A 20,464-nucleotide genomic window follows, 5' to 3' on the forward strand; every position below is an offset into this window, starting at 1 on the left:
CTTTTCTGGTTAACATGTTTAGAGCATAACAAAATTACTGCTTCTTAAAAAGTTAAAGTTTCTAAACAGATTTAGCTGATGGGGCATTTTATTTTCAGTAAGGTTGTTGGAAATTATTTCAAATTAGGGTCCTGTAGTTCTGGACCATTAGGTCAAACACTAGCTATTAGCTACAAATAAAAATACTTCATCATGCTGTCTCCTAAATGCAACACAAATAGTTTAGAAGAATATGCTGATGTAAAATTTTTTAACGTTTATAACTGGTAGAAATGGATTATGATAAATGATACTTTATTTGAATATCAGAATAAAATTGGATAGAAATTTAGGTTCATTCAGTTCTGATGTAATAAGTAAATTTGTGTTGATTATTAAGTAAAACATGCATTGATTATTACGTAAAACATACATTCAAGACATTAGAAGCACAAAAACAATGACTTTTTAAAAAGAAGAAGACAGAGTCTTCCCTTGTGGCTCAGTGGAAACGAATCCAAGTAGGAACCATGAGGTTGCGGGTTCGATCCCTGGCCTTGCTCAGTGGTTAAGGATCTGGCATTGCCATGAGCTGTGGTGTAGGTCACAGATGTGGCTTGGATCTGGTGTTGCTGTGGCTGTGGTGTAGGCTGGCAGCTACAGCTCCAATTCGACCCCTAGCCTGGGAACCTCCATATGCTATGAATGTGGCCCTAAAATGCAAAAAAAAAAAGAAAAGAAAAGAAAAAAAAGAAAATTATTTTATTGTCCTAGAAATGCATTTTGGCATGTATGATACTTGTGCAAACATAGGGTCTAGACTTATAAAAAATGCACATGATTATGCATAATAACATGAATTCTATATGTAATTAAATAATGGAAAACTTCCCTGTCCAAAGAGATGCATAGTTATGATTGCTGACAAGAAAAATATGCGGTGTAATACTGATGGGGGAAACGGAATGAATTAGACTATGGCTCCTGGAATGTTAGATCAAAGAATAAAGGAACTAGTTTGAAAGAGATTTTCTTAAGAACCTTGGAATGCACTTATTGCTTATGGTTCCTGTGGAAACACTTATGGTAAAGGGCAGTAGTGATTTTGGGGACTTTGGCAAGAATTTTAAGATTAATTTTTAAAGCTAATCACTCCACAGTTGGACTAAAAAATAGGATGAGTTTTGCAGGCAAACTAACAGAAAAGAAGGAAAATATGAATGTATATAAATTTATCATCATCTATTATAAGAAACTTTGAAGATAAACTTTGAATTAGCTTCTCATTTTGTTTAAAATATATAATCACGGAGTTCCCATTGTGGCACAGCGGAAGAGAATCCATGAGGTTACCGGTCCGATCCCTGGCCTCGCTCAGTGGGTTAAGGATCTGGCATTGCCATGAACTGTGGTGTAGGTTGCAGATGTGGCTCAGATCTGGCATTGCTGTACCTGTGGTGTAGGCTGGTGGCTACAGCTCTGATTGGACCCCTCGCCTGGAAACATCCATATGCCACGAGTGCGGCCTTCAAAAGACAAAAATAAATAAATAAAATATATAATCACTTCAAGCTTGGAATTTTTTAGGGTGAGGATTGGGCTTGAGAAGGAAGAAAAGGGTTTTAACTTTATTTAAAATGCATTTTAGTTCATGTAATAAACATTTTTTTCTGAGAAGTCTACATTCACCTAAAGGGAAGGATACAACGGACTAAGATATGTACCGTAAACAAGGTGCTGCAGAAGTTTAGAGAAGGGATCCCTAAATTAAGCAGAGCCCTGACCACCTGAAGATATAAATCATTTCACTTAGGTTTTCCTGCTGTCTTCTTTCCTAACCCATTTCTTCCTTCCGTTCCAATTTTATTGTGTCAACAGTTTCTATATAGTGTACACTTGCGTACATCCATCTTATTATGATTATATAATGTGGATATATGATATGGATCGCCAGGGACCTTTATTCAGTGTCCTTTGGATAATAACAACCAACATTTATTGAGTACTTAGTGTGTGTCCAACACTTTCCGAAGTACTGTCTCATTTCATTCTCACCTTATTTTGCAAATGAGGAAACTGCCCTAAATAACTCAGCTATTTCAGTATAGGGCTTGGAGTTACTCTGGGCAGACTGGCCCCAGATGACTGTATTCTAGTGCCATTTAAACTCACCCAGTTCCTAAAACTGCTCTGAGTGTAAACAGTAAGCATCCTTCCCATCCCCAACCATTCTGGATTAAACCCAAGGAGGGGGGAGCAGAGGAAGCTGAGAAGACAGCCTCATGATGAGAAATTAAACTGAAACAAGAGAGAAGGAGCTGAGAAGGGCACTTAGTTGGGAGAGACTGGCAGGGAGGGTTTGTTTATGCAGAGGCACCCACCCAGCACACAGCTGCCTTTGCTGGTTCAGACTCCTTGGACACTTGTTCATCCATCAGTTCCCTCCACCTCACCCCAGTCAATGCCACACCACCTGTGTCTATTCTAAAGGCTAAGGGGCACCTGAGAGACAAGATGAGGAAAAGTACTCCTGAGTGGGACAGAAGTTTCACTTCTTTAATTTATTTTTCAAGTTAAAAGGGATTTCTGAACATGTGGACTAGGTGTTGAATGGGATATGCAAAAGCGAATCCCCTTTCTAGCAAATATGATAGAAAGTGCAGAGGCCTGAGAATGTGGGTTCCCTGGTCTCAGTCCCAGGTTTTTCACCTCTTTCTCTTGTTCCTTATTTTCTTGTGGCTAATATGAGGGAGCTGGATTAAAAGTTCTAGAGTCCCTACCAACTCTGAAAAAAAGTTTACGATGGTTAAGGAGCTTATAGTCTATCTGAGCAGACATGAGAAATATGTATAATGTGTAAATATGTATACATTAAATATAGGGAAAGAAATAAGAATAGGGATTGCCCATGAAGGTGTAGGGATTGATTGGAGCAGAAGTTGCCTACTGGTATGGTGGTTACTCATTGAATTGTACATTTAAGATGTACATTTCATTCAAATAAACAGCAAAGAAAACAATACAGTGATTTGTAAGGGCTAAATATTCTGCAGAGTTGCTGCCTTAGGAAGGTGGCCTAAGATAACCCAGATGCTCTTTGTATGTGTGATAAACTCTTACTTTGCTTCCCTTAACTATTTTTGCTTCATGAAATACTTTTGAAGTTACTTGAGTTTTCTCTGTCTTTTAAAAATTACATTTTTGTTTGTCCTTCCCTTTTTTTAAAAAAAAATCTTTCTTTTTTAGATCTAGCAGTTACTGTGTGAAGTTTACACATCTGGACAGTTCCTGGCACATAGTTAACACTTCATAAACCTTTGTTACATTGAACCATTGAATTTATTTCAGTGTTTATTTGAGCTTCAGTGTGCTACGTTTTTCTGTTTAATCATTTAATTAACCTGCATCCCCCCCAACCCTTTTTTGGCCACACCCAGGGAATGAAGTAGTTTCCAGGTCAGGGATCAAATCTGCACCATAGCAATGACCTGTGCCATGGCACTGAGCTGAGTCACAGCAGTGACAATGCTGGATCCTTAACCCGCTAGGCCAATAGGGAACTCCCTTATCCCTTTTCTATAGAGAGATGTGTTAATATACTTTCAAAGATTTGTAACAAAGTTGCCTTTGTTCTTTCCCATTTAAAATTCCTATCTTTATTTAAAATCCTATACTATTATTTTTACTGCCTCCTTTCACCCTGGTGATAAGCTAACTCGTCTGTAGGTGCAAATAGCAAAATAAGGTGACGTTGATTAAAACTGGTTCTTTTATGTTCTGTCTACAAGTAAAAAATGTGGTTGGCAATGCATGATCTCCTGTGTCTGATGACACCAGTATTAGAAGATAATATAATTAAAATATATTATAGTAAAATGTCTTGCTTAAACAGGATAAAGATTGAAGGAAAGGAAATAGATAGAAGAAGTTGGAATGATGTTCATCTTAAAAGATGAAGTATTAGAATTCCATGGTGGCCTAGTGGTTAAGGATTCAGCACTGTCACTGGTCTTGCTTGGATTCAATGCCTACCCAGGGAATTTTTGTATGTCTCGGGTGTGGTCAAAAAAAAAAAAAAAAAAAGAAGAAGAAGAATGAAACTTGGAAAAAAGCATAAGATAAAGGAAGGTGTCAGTGTCTACCCCATTTATGTTGCTCTTACATTCTACAGAATCCCATTGCCATTGACATAGTTGGCCCATCTAGACTTTTGCTGGTTTGAATTCTTTCTGGGCCATTTCAATTTTTTTTTGCTTTTCCTTTTTAGGGCTGCACCTGGAAGTTCCCAGACTAGGGGTCGAATCAAAGCTGCAGCTGCTGGCCTATGCCACAGCCATAGCAATGCGAGATCTGAGCTGCATCAGTGACCTATGCTGTAGCTTGCGGCAACTCTGGATCCTTAACCCACTGAGTGAGGCCAGGGATTGAACCCACATCCTCATGGGTATTAGCCGAGTTCTCAACCCACGAAGCCACAGTGGGAACTCCTATTCATATAACATTTTAATAAACTTATAGAGAAGAGAATTTTATAATGAATCCAATCAAAACTTTATAGCACCATTGCTTTATTTTTTTCATTCTCCGTACAAATGGAAGTTGTCATTTGTAATAATCACTGATATAAAGAGGCATTGTATATTTAAACTCTCTCACACCAAATATAGAATCTCCAAGTTTTTAACTTTATTTTACCAACACTTACAGTATTAAAAAGCTTAGTATAATTAATTGGTACCATGTATAACTGTGATAGCTGGCATCTGGTTACTTTTCCTGTTCTGCTTTTTACTATTTTGCTTATTATAACCACTCAATTTATGACAGTTTTTATGCTTCCTGCTTAATGCATGCTAAACATTTGTTTTCCAGTAAGGTAAAGAATGAGGCTTCAAAGCAATGTTAAATACAGGTGATACCACTTCCAAATTAGTTTTATGAGAGCAGAAATAATTCACTTAAAAATTCATGAGCTCCTTTGGCCTCTTTTATTATTAAGAAATGTAAACTTTTTGGAATAAGGACTCTCTCTAAATGAACATTTTTGGGTTATAATCCATGTAGTTAGCATATTGTTGCTAGATCTAAAAACCCATGTCCAGATGCCTATTTGACTTCAGAAGACCCTGCAGGATGCTGCACGGTAAGGAAATAGGAAATCATCCACTACTGATATTGATCCCAATTTAATGATAGATCTGTGAGGGTCTTCTAAATAAGAAAGATCCAGGAGATCTCAGCAGCTGGAGAGGAATTGCCTTTTCTGCCTGAGCATTGGTGCTCTATAGCAACTCCACAGGGTCCTGACCTGTAACATGTTAGCCTCTTGTATAAGTAAACAAAAAAGAATCTAATTGGGGCCCTTTTCAAATATATGAATTAAAAGACTAATAATTTTATTTTCAAAATCAAACTCCTGGAGAAGAAATTTTGGATAGTGAATCGTCCTAGATACAGGTGGTTTTAGATTCTGTAATAAAGCCATCTTTCCTTCAACATTGCAAATTTTAGATCTGAGCTTTGGGTGGGAAATTAAATATTACCCAAATCAAACATATTATTTATTAATAGTTCAGAAGAACATACTTAGACGAGAATCAACAACAGTCTTCATAAGAACCTGACCATTTATTGTTTGCCTGTTTTGACATTTGATTTGAGATCAAATATCAAATACCAGAGTTAAATGTCAGCAAGCTGTGCTGGAAAGACCATTTAATGTGGAGTTATGAAGCACTAGTTCAAGCTCCAGAACAGGCTGTGAACAAGTCAGGGAACCTCTTTAAGTGTCAATTTCACCACAGATGGTAGAAGTATCTATGAGAATAATACTGCTTTCTAGCAGTAGAGTATTATGAAACATATGTAAGCTTGTTTATGAAACTTATTTGTGCCTTGTAAAATCTGGATTTGAGTTCTGACTACCATTTTCTGACATTATAATTTTGGATAAATTACCTAACCCAATAAAGTCTTATTTTCCACAACTTAAAATGAGGATAAGTGTACAATGTTTGTAAACTGATTGCTATAGATTAAGAAGTCAAAAAAATGTTAATTGCTATTACCACTTATTTTTACTTAATCTCTGAAATGTATTTAGTGTTATCTAGAGACTTAAAATAATATGAAATTTTATTTTGTTTAAAGTTAATTAAAGGTACCCAAATAGGTGTTTATTTTTACTTGAAAACTTGGTCCTACATACATTTTCCTATAAATTAAATAACTTTTAAACTAAGTTTTTACATAGAATTAAAAAATCCTATTCCTAATGAATAATAAGAATAATGTCCACGCTGTATGTAATGTCTTAGCTTTCTGATATAAGGGACTTGGCAGGGATGGACATCCAAAATCCTTTCACTGTTTATAGTTTGCAATAATTAATAATTTAAATTGTTTTGTTGGCAGGTTAAGTATAGAACAAGAGGGGTTTATGACTGTATAAATGTACATTTTTTTTTAAATTTTGAAAGGAAAAAACCTTTGAGGGTACTATGAACTGCTAGTGCCTTCTCTAGAGAACATTTTTGAGATGCACCAGCTACTACCTACCTCTTACAATCCATTTAGAGGGTCAACCTCAAGCCTTTTTCCTGAGGTAATGGGATTAGCACTCTGTTGGAACTGCAATCCTTAAGGATACAAATTTGTTTCTGAATGTTCTAGCCAGTAATCCTATGCTCCTTGACAGGTTTTACATGTAACTGACACACTCTTGGAATGGAAAACACAGACTGTAGGCCTCTTTCTGTCTGTTGGATTAGAAAATTCAAAGTGGATTAGAAAATTCAAAGACTTAGAAACTATTCTGTCTTGAGATACTTAAAATTAGTTTCTCCTCATCTTTTTTCTTCAATGTTGGCATCATTGAAGGAGTGTAATGAGTAACCTGAACTTAGAATACAGTGATGTAGGGATGCTTTTCTAAGCCAGTCAACCATACATGAAAAAATTTCCTTTTAATGTCCTTAATTTTTATTCCTTTTTTTTTTTTTTTTTAGTCTTTCTAGGCCTGCACCCACAAATACGGAAGTTCCCAAGGTAGGGGTCAAATCAGAGCCACCAGCATACACCACAGCCACAGCAATACGGGATTTGAGCCATGTCTGTGACCTACACCACAGCTCACGGCAACACCAGATCCTTAACCCACTCTGCAGGGTCAGGGATTGAACCCACATCCTCATGGATACTAGTTGGGTTTGCTGCCACTGAGCCACAATGGAAACTTCAATTTTTACTACTTTAAAAAGAAACGTGTGCTAAGGAATATTTTCAGTTTAAATATTTCAGTTGATAATTAAAAATGTTCTGAGGCAGTTTGGTTGGAATTTATTATGAGAGGAATACTGTCCTTCTCTATTCTATCCTCTTTCAACAAGCAAGCTGTTAATTTCCCAGAATGATAATATAGGGATGTTGATATACTATGATCTTTGGAGAATAAAAGAAGATAAAATTTTAGTAAACTTGTTTTATGACACTTTACTTATCATGTTCTAATATTCTTACTACATTTTATTTTTAATTATATCCTAATATGAGCCACAGCAATGACAATGACAGATACTTAACCCATTGTAACACCAGGGAATTCCTAATGAACATTTTAAGTAAATATTACTTTTAGAAAATTTCTATAAATTTGAAATATCCCAATTCTGTTTTCATGAAGCATACCTTTTTACAGATAGGATTCCAGTGGAATATAAAATATAAATCACAGTATCTTTTGAAGGTCACTATAAAAAGCACTCTTAGGAGTTCTCTTGTGGCTCAGCAGGTTAAGGATCTGGTGTTGTCACTGCTATGGCTGTGGTTACTGCTGTGGCATGGGTTGAGTCCCTGACCCAGGAATTTCTGCATGCCCTGGCCACAGCCAAAAAAAAAAGTCTCAAAGAGAGATATAACACTTCAAAGCATATGCTAAGCTCTCAATAAGTTATTACTAATGTAAAGATTTGATCCTTGTGATAAGATTTTGGGTGCTCCAAATATGACTAAAAGTCGTAGGTATGCAAAACACCTTCCAGGTACTCCACTTAAGGCTAATCTTTATGTATTTCATTTTTAAAAAACTAAGCTGGAAATGGTTATAATTAACAATTAAAATAGCTAGGTTTTGAGAATATATTCATATAAACTGCTCCTTTTGGATCTTTAATATGCAGTCTTTAAATTAACAAGCCAAAAATTAGCATATAGGAACCTTTTGTTTTTAGAAAATTGTACTTGTGAGAAATAATTTTGAATATACTTTATCTTTGATTCAAATGTATACAGGTTGTTCATATGTGTATTAACTTTAGAAATCTCAGAATCTAGAAAGGATTACTTAGTCCCTCTTTCTGGGCCTTGCCATTATACCAGGTCAATATTCTACTTATCTAACAACATATATAGATTTCTTTCTGTCCACTAGGTAAATATTTCCTGTCTATAACCAGGCCTCATGTGTAGCCATCAGGCACTGGTGTGACTGTCATAGTTCCATGGCCGGCATTCATTCTGATTGATCAGTTCGTGTAGTAACCAGTTGTTAAATGTTTTGAATATTACCTCTGTCCAGAATTATTTATATCTGTATTCCTGTTTTCTTATGTAAGAGAATGTAATTTTTGTATGTGTTCTTTCATCTTTTACTGCAGGAAGTTTCAAGGCATTAGAGTGAGAAGGTTTCTATCATTTGGCTAGATCTTTCTGTTGAAGGACTACAATATCTGCTGGCTTGTGGCTTCATCTGTCACAATACTGAATCTCAGTACTTTATACACATCACCACTGAAATGTATTGTTGGGCCACCTATCATCATGGTTTATTGACTTTTTCAGTTTATTTTTAGATACAGACTCATAACTGCTTGTCTGTTCTTCTCCATGGCTCTCCTGTTACCTGAAATTCCTCTGATGAGAAGATACCCTAGAAAGTGCTAATCATTAAGCTCAAGTGGTAGAGGTCTTTGTAGGACATTTGATAATATTAGAGATCAGATTCGTTTCATAAGGAGCATTTAAATCATCTTAGTTAACATTCTAACTGGCCCTGGAATACTCAGATTACCAAAAATGTGGCTCATGTCCATTTCCCCTGTTATGTTGGTTATATTACAAAATGGTATTCTTCTGTTAATTAATAATACGATAGCACATGACAAATTAAGCATTTTTGCTTCAAAAAAATGGAGAAAGGGAGGCTAAAGGAGTCTCACAGATTTAATAGGAACAGTGCTTTTAACAGATATTAGATCTCTGACTGGCTTTTTTGTTACCTGAGAGTCTTAGGGTTGCAGAGTAACCCAGAAGCCAACTTTCTTTATTTACAGTTCAGAATACAACATTCAGAGCAGTTAACTTACTAGCTCAGGGATGGATAAATTTCACCTTCCAGGTCAGCTCTAATCAGTTGGGATTTGGGCTAATGGAAGCCATAGATTTGATATTCTTTAATTGGATCAAGGTCACATAACTAGTATGTGGGAGAGCCTGGTCTAGAACCTGGTTCTTTTGGTTTCTGATCTCATTTTCATTTCTCCTAGTCATTTTATTATTAACCTCATGAAAACCTTTATATTGAATACATTTTTATAGCCTTGTAATCCATTGTGTAGACATGAAAAGTTAAGGATTCTGACATTTTTATTATATGCAAAGAAAATGAAAATTATCTTGTTAAAAATATCATGCTTATTATTCAAATTTGAAAATGCAGAAATAATGTGTGAAAGAGAAATGTAGCTTAATATGCACATCTTTTAAATATGACCCTTCTTTACTAAGCTCTTTTTTATAAAGTGTGCCATCAGCTTTTTAAAGGATGCATTTCAACATGGATTAAATCTTCGGAGAATTAGCTTGAATTATTTATAAGTACAGGCATCCCTCAGAGATATTGTGGATTCGGTTCCAGACCACCACAGTAAAGGGAATATCACATAAAGCAAGTTGCATAAATTTTTTTTTGGTTTCTCAGTACATATAAAAGTTATATTTACACTCTGCTGTAGTCTGTTAAGTGTGCAATAGCACTTTGTCTGAAAAAAATACATATAATTAAAAATACTTTATTGCTAAAATATGCTAACCATCGTTTGATTCTTCAGTGGGTTGTAATCTCTTTGCAATAGTAACATTATAGATCACTTATCATAGATCACCATAACAAATATAATAATTAATAATAATATAATTAACAATGAAAAAGTTCAAAATATTGTAAGAATTACTGAGATGTGACACAAAGACACAAAGTAAGGAATGCTGTTAGAAAAATAACACTGATGGACTTGCTCAACAACAGGGTTGCCATAAACTTTCAATGCAAAAAATGCAATATCCACAAGTCTCAATAAAACAAAGATATGCCTGTAATTGCTGAAACATGCATATATCTGTGTGTGGAATAGAAATATATTTATCAATAACTAAGAGTAATTGTTTATATTGTGATGTTATGAATAATACAAATGTATTTCATACCGTTTTTAAGCCCACTGGGTGTAGTTTGTGCACTTCCCTGGGTAACATTATTGGCACACAGTAAATATCTAACAATAATGATAACTCTTTTCACAGAGAGTATTTACTTGAAAAAGAAAAAGTTTCCTGTTGTGCTCAAGTGGTACAATTTTTAGAGTTTAAGATGCTAAATGAATTTCATGGCATTCTGTTATGGTATTATCATTTTTAAATATTCAGTTAGTGTCTCTTCCTCTCTCTTTTTTCTAAAATTTTTAATTTTTTTTTTGTTTTTACGTATCAGATATTAAACTGATAAGAATAGATACTACACTTGATCTTAGCCAAAAGGCCGAGAAGCGATCTTCCTCTCTCTTTTTCTGTCTCACTCTCTCTCTCTCTTCTTATGCACACACTACATTTCCTCTAGTCATTTGCCTTTCTTATGACATACTCATACTCATGTTTTCATCTTATCACCTTAGTAATCAGAGATACCTAACCCTACAGTCCATTGAAATCCAAGCTTTGTTTGGAGTTTTGTTGTGGCTCAGTGGGTTAAGAACCTGATGCTGTCTCTCTGAGGATGCAGGTTCAATCCCTGGCCTTGCTCAGTAGGTTAAGGATCCAGTGTTGTTGCAAGCTGTAGTGTAGGTCACAGATGTGGCTTGAATCCAGTGTTGCTCTGCCTGTTGTGTAGGCCACAGCTGCAGCTCTGATTTGACCCCTAGCCCAGGAATTGCCATGTGCTGCAGGTATGGCCATAGAAAGAAAAAAAAGAAAAGAAAAAAAGAAATCCAAGCTTTAAAGATATACTCAGGCTTTTTCCTCTACTTCTTTTTCTCAGTGGTTCTTTGTAGCCTGAAAAATTGGGGGATAGCCATATTTTAACCATGATCACAACTTTCCAAACTTTTTTGTGTCCTGGTATTTGAGTCCCACTTTGTGTCTAGCACCGTGTCGGTTATTTGGGGGGTATACAGTAATTCCTCTTTAACAAGAATGCAACAATATTACTGGAGCTAGCATCCTCTCAAGGCAGGCCTGACACTGACCCATGCCCACACCTAGTGTGCCCAAGCTAGTCCAGTGTGTTTTTAGGGCCTTGCATGTTCCCCTTTTCCAAATATTATTCCCATTTTCTGTTATTCTTATATACTACTCTTCATTCTGTAACTAGATACAGTTTCCCTGCAAGAACTGGTTGACATGATAAATCATGAGAAACTCATTTACGTGAAAGTGTATAAACTGCACAACTGGGCATATAATCAACTCTCGACAAAGAGGAGAGAGACAGATAAGGAACTAGGAGCATAAGCTTTGAGTCAGTCAGTCCTGCGGTTAAGTCTTTTCTCTAAGACATTATGTCACTGAACAAGTTAAAGTTATATAACTTTACTTAGACCACTGTTTCCTCCTCTGTGAAATGAAGATAATAATGTTTCACCAGTGTGTCATTAGAAAGATTAAAAGAAAAGCATATGAAAAAAAATTGAAGAAATCGATTTGCTTGGTTTTAGTCATTGCCTCAATGTGTCAATTAATATAACAAAAACTAGCAATGCATTGGACAACAGAAGAGGGAGGGAGAGTGAAGAAAGGATAAGCTGAGGACTTGAAAGGCAGATTTTGTGGGGATCATTTCTGCCAGAAGTCCTTCCTCTTTCCCTCCTACTTGCTGGGGGATTGCAGAGGCCCTGCTCTTTACGTCATGCTGGTGCCTGCAGCTTTACATCCTGTGGTTTATAAACATTTCAGCTTGTTTTTCTTTGATAATATTATAAATGGATTCATCCTCATCAAATTAAGTTTTGTTTTGTTTGTTCGTTTGTTTTTTTGCTATTTTTGGACTGCACCCTGCGGCATATAGTGGTTCCTGGGCTAGGGGTCAAATCGGAGCTACAGCTGCTGGCCTACACCACAGCCACAGCAACTTGGAATCTGAGCTGCGTGTGCGATGTATACCACATCTCCTGGAAATGCCTGATCCTTAACTCACTGAGCGAGGCCAGGGATCGAACCTGCATCCTATGAATCCTAGTCAGGTTCGTTAACAGCTGAGCCACAAAGAGAACTCCAAATTAAGTATTTTTTAATTGAAGATTTCTGCCCTCAAGGAGTTGTATAGAAATAATAAGGACAATAAATAAAATACAAAATTTGTTCCGTAAAGGTCATCAGTGCTACAGAACATTAGGGAATTAACACATTGTGGGTATCAAACATCTCTACTTTTCTCTTTTGATGCGGTTATTGAAATAAAATGGCATGAAAGTATGCTCAACACCAGGATTCAGCAAGCTTAATCCTGAAACAGCTACTGTAAATATCATAATTTTGTGAAATCTTGTTTGAAAGATTGTGATTTCCTAGAAGAAATTTTTTTCAAGTATTTGATTCATTTGCCATCAATGCTTGAAAGGCAGCTAGAGGCTTGGATTCTTCACATTCTGAAGAGTGGAGCTTAGAACTACCAAGGTAACGGATGCCATGCTTCCTCCCCCTGTCCCCAGGGACTCACATTTTCTGGGAACAGATCCTACATTGAGTTATTTGTGCTTGTACAATAAGCTGTTATAATGGCCAGAATACAAACTTCATTTTTATGTGTGTATGTATTGGTGGGACCAAAATGAAGAGGTACTATAATCTCCTATTTGTTTTAGTGATAATTCTGATTTCATATAGAGGAGAATCAAAGGCATTTATAATTAATTTTTAAATGTTTGTCATTAAATGGTTCCCTTTTTTTGTTTTTGAAAATTCTAGTCAAAGATAAATTTTAAAATGTGTTCTTTAATTTTACATTGAGTAGTTGTTTAAATAAAAGATTTTATGGATATGTTAGAACTCTCCTGAGTTTGATCAATTTATTGATTCACTAGGCATGATTTGGTTTGTTTTGTAATGATTTTTAGAAAGAGAAAAATCTCATTTTTGTTCTGCATTTCTTGTCTTTTCTCCTTCTTTCTGGAACATTTCACTTGAACATAAGTTTATGTAGTAGTTTACGGGTGGCATATATATATATATATATATATATATATATATATATATATATATATGATGGAAAAGTTACATGTCTATTAATTTAACAAACATTTAGTGACATCCTGCTATCCCCTGTGCTAGGCATTAGGGGTATAATAGTGAACAAAACATATAAAAATCCCTCCTCTCTTAGAGCTTAGAGTCAGCAATTAGACATAGTAAAATATTGAATTGAGACTAAGTCCTAGGGAGTATTAAAGGCAGATGGGGGAGGCTCGGAACACAGGGAGGTTGCAGTGTTAAATATGAGGTCAATGAAGACCTCACAGAGAAGATGACAGTTGAACAAAGACCTAAAGGTGAGCTAGAGAGGAACCCACCAGTTACACAGGGCAAGACTATTCTAGTCAGAGGAAAGAGCAAGTGCAGAGACCCTGAGGTGGGAGGTGCTGTGTAAAGAACAGCAGGAAGGCCAGTGTCAGGTGGGAATGGAGGGGCTGATTTTGTAGGGCCTTGCATGCCAGGGAAAGAACTCTAGCTTTTACTCTGACTCATATGAGAAGCTGCAGGGGCGAGAGTGGGAGCGTTATAAGCAGAGGAGTGCTATGGACTGCTTTAGCTTCAAAGGCTCACTATGATTGCCATGTATTGAGAACAGATTATTGGGTGGCAAGGGTACAAGTGAGGAGATGAGTAAGGAGACAATTACAATAAGTTGGGCATGAAGAGATGGTTATCTCTCTACTTACTGTGCATTTAACACTGTGTGTTGTATAGAGACACTGGTGCCAGGGGCCATTTTGATTTATTTTTTCAATCTGTGGGGGTTTTTCCCCCCTTGTGGTTCAAATCTTACATAGAAGGGAAAGAGAGAAATCAATGACTTCACTTATTTTTTTAGTCCTTACTAGTGGTAATATGAATCTTGTGTGTGTGTGTGTGTGTGTGTGTGTATGGTTGCATGTATGATGAATCTTGCATTTATAGTTTTCAAGCCATTCTTACATGTATTGCCACATCTAGCCCTCACAATGACTTGTTTGCTGGATAGTGGTTTCCAGTTTTCTAACATATCCAGAGTTATGTAGGTGGTCCCTTCTCTTTTCAAGAGTGTGCCTGTTGGCTTCAGTGCATACATACAGAATAAGCAGTGACCAGTTATCATCTATCCATGGAGGATGGAGCTTGGGTACACTTAAATTTACTCATCTGCCAAATCTCCCATAGCTGGTAGCTGGTTTGTTAAGCTGAAAAAACTTTATTGTTATTGGAAGTGAGGCTGTAAATTGTTCAGAGGAGTTTTTTGTTTTGTTTTGTTCTGCTTTTTAGGGCTGCACCCACAACATGTTGAGGTTCCCAGGCTAGGGGTTGAATCAGAGCTGTAGCCGCAGGATACATCAGCGTAGCCACAGCAACACAGGATCCATCCGAGCCATGTCTGTGATCTGCACCACAGCTCATGGCAACACCAGATCCTTAATCCACTGAGGCCAGGGGTGGAACCTGCATCCTTATGGAAGCTAGTCAGATTCATTTCTGCTGAGCCATGATGGGAACTCCAAGAGGAGATTCTTTATGAACAAGGACATTCATAATTTTCTCCTTTTAAGTTCGTCTTTCCATAGGATTCATATCTCTAAAGATGAAATTTTGAAAGTACACTAAAATTGGAGGAACTTCTCAAATGTAGGGAGAATTATAATACCAAAAGATATTTAATTTTTGCTGATCAGTAATGCTAGGTACATTGTTTCCTTTTATATGTCAAAATATTTCAGTCAAATATGGTTTTCCTATGTGGAATTTAAATAATGAGGCTCATGACATTTTACTTTTAGCCTATAGGATACATTGAGTACAATTAAAATATTCAAGTTATGGCAAAGAACATAGCATAAGTACCTTTTCTGTGTGATTTAATTTAAATTTAAAATGTATTTTAAGTGTTTCAGAGAAGAAAGATTGTAGAAGTTGCTATATGTTATAGTAATTGAGAAAGCAGAATGTGTATTTTGTATTCAGAAATATATCATGTAACAGTTGCTGCAAAATTTGAATGAAAAAAAAAAAAAAACCGAATGGGCAAATATACCTTTGTAGTCAAGGGAAGTAATATATCACTTGAATTGTATTTTTGAATTGCCATTTGTCTAGGAGATTGAATTTTTGAATATAACAGCAGTAAAATGCAAAAAAGGCAGATTAATATAGTGATGTTTGTAAAAAAAAAAAATTGAAGTGCTCAGGATAGGAATTTGAACTTACGGTTCACACGATAGTACTCCATAACTTTCTAACAAATATGATTATTGAACAGATTAATAGCTTATGTTGAAAAACCCTCTTACTTGGCTGAGATCTCCATTATAATATTCCCTATTAAAGCTGCATTTTTTTTTCACTTTTCAGTTGAAATAGCAATATGTATAAAATGCAACTGATGTTCTGGCTTTCAATCTGACAAGCTTTTGCAATATGTAGATTATGTGGTGGGCATAGTCCTTTCAAAATGTTCTTTTTGAACTTTTGGGTAGGAATGGATTCTGGGGCAGCTGAAGAATTGTTGCCATGGGGGACATTTGAGACAGTGGTTTATCGTTATTGTTCTCTATTTCTGTCCTTTTTTTATGTGGACCACGCTTCCTATTCTCCTTCTCTCCTTTTCCTTTCCCTTTTCTTGTTGATTTAATTCCTCCACTCAACTATATTATCGATTTGCATTTCTCTACTAATCAGTGATGTTGAGGAAAAAATAAAAATCATTATTAAAAACCCTATATTATCAAGTGTCAACCATATGTCAGGCATTATTCTAGGGGCTAGAAATACAGCTCCCTGCTCTCTGGAAACTTAACATCCCTTGAGGAGGGCGACAACGAACAACTTAAACATGTGAATATGTTCACTCTGAGTCGCTAAGGCAAAGAGCAGTGACAGAACAGGGTAATAGTGGGTTGGAGGGGGTGATTTAAGGAGATGAGGGAGGGCCTCTCACCTCACATGGAATCTGGATCCTGAATGATAAGAAAGAGCAAGCTGTTTTTTCCTTCTTGTTCCTTTTTTCCATCACTCTAGCCCACAGACACATAATAGCCTGGCTGCATTCACAGCTTTCCATGTACCCAGAGTTGAAGCCAAGGGCACACCCATACCTCTTCTCTCTCCCCAGGGATGTGCCAGAGGTACAAATGGACTGTCCTTCCCTTATATGCCTTCACTTTCTTACTCCTTAAAAAAAATTCACTAATTACTATGTGTTTTAGGAGGTTTTCCTCTCCTTCCACCAGCTGCTTGCTTCATCCTCTTAGCACCACACAACATGTTGAATTTGCTGCTATTACAGGCCTTCTCATATTGCCTTGTAACTTTTGTCTTCCATCCTTTTCCAAAATGCCATCCCTACCTGCCCCATTAAATACCAGGTAAGCATCATTTCTATTCATCTTTGTTCTTCCAGAGGCTAAAACAGTGTCTGAAACAAACAAGTTTAAAAAAATGTTGTATTTTTTAACCAAATTAATAAATTATTTAATCTTACAGTTTTTGCTTTTATGATAATTTCAACCCATAAGTATACTTCTCTCGTTTCCAATACCTAAGTGATCTAATGAAAGCATAAAATGTAAGGGATTAATTTAAGTATCTTAACACATTCTTGTCAAGTAAAAGGCAAGAGGTACCTGAATAACTAGTTTCCTCTCTTTTGCTATTTATATTTTTCTCAACCAAAGAGGGCAGGATGCTGAACCACATTTAGAGTTAATCAGAGGAAACATTATAGACATGTAGAAAACAACATAATTATAATATGCACTTTTAGACTGCAAAGTGAAATTAGATAAGTCATTGAAGATCTGTATGACTCATTATAATGCAATCAATTATGTGGCTTACCTTAAATTATAATGTTACACAGAGAAAAATACCATGGCTTAAAGAAAGATTTTGTGTGGCTGAAGTCATGTAGTTTTAGGAATCAATATAGATATTTATAACTTTTCATTGAAAAATTTTAAAACATTTTAAAGCAACATTTTAAAAGAAATTACATTTTGAATATATAGTTGCCCATGTTTTTGTTTGCCCACCCCAAGAAAGAAATTAATCACAGTGAGTTCATTCTTTCAGTTTTAACCTGGTTTGCCACCTTTTTCATTAGTTAAAAAAAAAGTACCTGAGTATCACCAGTTTTCACATTAGCAATCATTGCCTTTAAATAACATGACATTTTCCCACTCTTCCTGGTAAATTCTTTTCATGTCTGCAGATTATTTCATCATTTTTAGTCAGACCAGTCTTAAAGACTGGCCATTATGTTCTTTGTATATGAATTACTCCCCCAAAGAGGGAAGACTATAAGAAACACAAATGCTTAAGTTTGTTTTTTGTGAACATAGCTATGAATAGACCATTTTTTATATTCCTTCTAAAATGTCAATACATATAAGTATATCCATTTTTTCCTATACAGTTGATTACAAACTATTGAGTAGATTTTCCTGAAACTAATACAGCACTGTATTAACCCCTGTGGAACTTTTATGCTAAGGTACGAATCTAAGTGAGCAGAAAAATAAAATAATTATAAATTTAAAATAAAATGTCAATTACTAGATAGTAAAAATTTAAATTCAGATGAATATGGAGTTCCCATTGTGGTGCTGCCGAAACAAATCTGACTGGGAGCCATGAGGTTGCGGGTTCCATTCCTGGCCTCGCTCAGTGGGTTAAGGATTTGGTGTTGCCGTGAGCTGTGGTGTAGGTCACAGACGCGGCTTGGATCTGGCATTGCTGTGGCTCTGGTGAAGGCCAGCAGCAACAGCTCTGATTAGACCCCTAGCCTGGGAACCTCCATATGCCATGGGTGCGGCCCTAAAAAAGACAGAAGAAAAAAAATTCAAATTAATGTAATAGAGAAAAGGGAAGAAAATGACTATGATTTAATAATTTCTTTTGTTTTCTTCATATGTGGTGGAGAAACTTACTTCAACTCTTAAGGTTTTAGTTGAATCAAAATTCTTATTATTTAAAAGAGAAGCATGGCATCATTGTAATTTTACTCTCAAGGTAAATGTCTGTTGTTGTGTGGGGTTTTTTTGTTTGGTTTTGGTTTGATTTATTTTTGATTTATTATGTCTTCAAAGGGAATGGTTGTTTCATAATTAGTTTCTTCCATGATCAGTAAATAATACTAAGAAGATAGTAAGGAGATGGTAGAATTGCAGCTTCTGCTTCCTATTCTAATCTATTAGTGATAACACATATATCATGAATGTCCTTAATTCTTGATTAAAAATCTTGATTAAGATGGAAGAGTTTCTGGTTTTTCACCTTTAAATATTCTTTAATCTGGAGAGTTGACAGTGATGGATTGATTAATGTGTAATAAATACAGAGTCAGAGGTCTGGGATAATCCTTGAAATATCACTTCCAACTCCCTGAATCTAGAATAAGTACTCCTAAGTTTAAATTCCTAAAGACCTTTAAAGAAAATTTCATTACTTTTTTATTGTGATAATATCATACATACAGATGCATACATAGAACTTAGACAATTTGAATAGCTATAAACTCCTGTGGCACCACCACCCAGGTCACAGAATTGAACATTACTAGTGTCCCATGCGAAATTTCATTCACTTTCTATCAAAACTAGTTCCAGTTGTTTTAAGAATTTGCATTCAAGGGTTCCACGTTTTTCTCCAGTTTCAGAGATTTTTTTTTTTTTTTTTTAAATTGGGAAGAGTTAAACTCCATAGAAATACTGTCGAGGCAAGAGTTATTTCCATTCCTGGTTCTTTTGAAATGTTTTAGTGGTTAAATGTAAAAGTGGATCAGTTAGGTAGTTGTGCCCCTTGATGCATTTGGTGGATAAGCTACAGAGAGCAGCCTTCTTTCTGTCTTTAAAATGCAGAGGCCCAAGATGAAAAGTTAAAGAGGTGTGGGTGAATGGAGTTGAGAAAAGATTCTTGGATTGTCACCGATTAAATCCTTCTTTCATGATGATATAACAAATCCAGTAGAACTGCAATCAGTTAGGAAGTAGCAGGGTAGAAGGCAGCTATAAGGCAATTTTCAATTAATGGGACATCAGACAAATGATGTAGCAATAATATAATCAGGTTTTTCAGAAGGAAAAAATATCCACTGCATTCTTGACTAGATACTAGATCTTTAAATATACAGCTCAGTACTCTGACCATAAAACATGTTGCTTTTCTTCATTTTGACAGATACTGCTTTGTGTTCAAACTTACTTCTTATTCCGCTTTCTTACATTGGGCCATTTGTTTGGTTTTGTTCTACTGTATTTTGAATTATTAATCACTGAGCAGATACTTTGTTACTGTAAAGGGAATTATAAACATCATTGAAATGGTACTAGGGATGAAAGAGCAGATGGGTGCTGGTTTTTGCAGGGTTTTTTTCCTTTTTTAAATTATTCCCCCTGGGAATGCTTCTGGCAAAGTATAACAATCTGTAATCAGATTACTGCAACAGAAAGGAAAAAGGAAGGAAAAAAAGCAAATTAGCCATATGCAAGTTTATCTGTATTTTTCTAAAAAGAGAAAAAAAGCCATTGCCTTTAAATATATGTATTTATTATAATTATGAAGTATAATAAACACTTTCCCTGTAAGATTTAATATAATATCTCTCCCATTTCATTCTTTGTTTTCATTCTCTCTTGCCCACCTTGTACTCTTCTATACTCTGTCACAGATCTGCTTAATAATCATTGCTGCCAGGGTAAAGCTGTCATCAGGCCGAGAGGTGACAGTTCACAAACAGAGATGTTTTGGCATTTCAAGACACAGAGGACGTTAAATGTGGTGTAAGACAGAACAGGTCTTCTTTATTTTGACCTATAAAACATATACTATTGTGAGAAATATCACTACACAAAATATCTCCAGTCAGTAGCTCTGGATGATATCCATCTTCAAGGTTTACATGTTATCTTATTACTATATTTTTTGTCTCTTCCTCTTCTTTACATTTTGAAAAGAAAACCAAAGGAATTCACTA

At 35.7% G+C, this 20,464-nt stretch overlaps 1 long non-coding RNA gene and 1 pseudogene across 3 annotated transcripts in view; one reads left to right on the forward strand and one right to left on the reverse strand.

The window, feature by feature from the left end:
- Positions 1-20,464, forward strand: part of LOC146405659 (uncharacterized) — a 117,209-nt gene that overhangs the window by 65,905 nt on the left and 30,840 nt on the right. The window lies entirely within an intron of this gene.
- Positions 10,681-10,804, reverse strand: LOC146405661 (U2 spliceosomal RNA; annotated as a pseudogene).

The sequence above is a fragment of the Sus scrofa genome, chromosome 2 (genome assembly GCF_054392235.1).
Source record: "Sus scrofa isolate SSC_HxYL_T2T_F1_AM1 chromosome 2, Sscrofa_HxYL_maternal_Yorkshire_Landrace_v2.0, whole genome shotgun sequence".
In the NCBI taxonomy this organism is placed as follows: Eukaryota; Metazoa; Chordata; class Mammalia; order Artiodactyla; family Suidae; genus Sus; species Sus scrofa.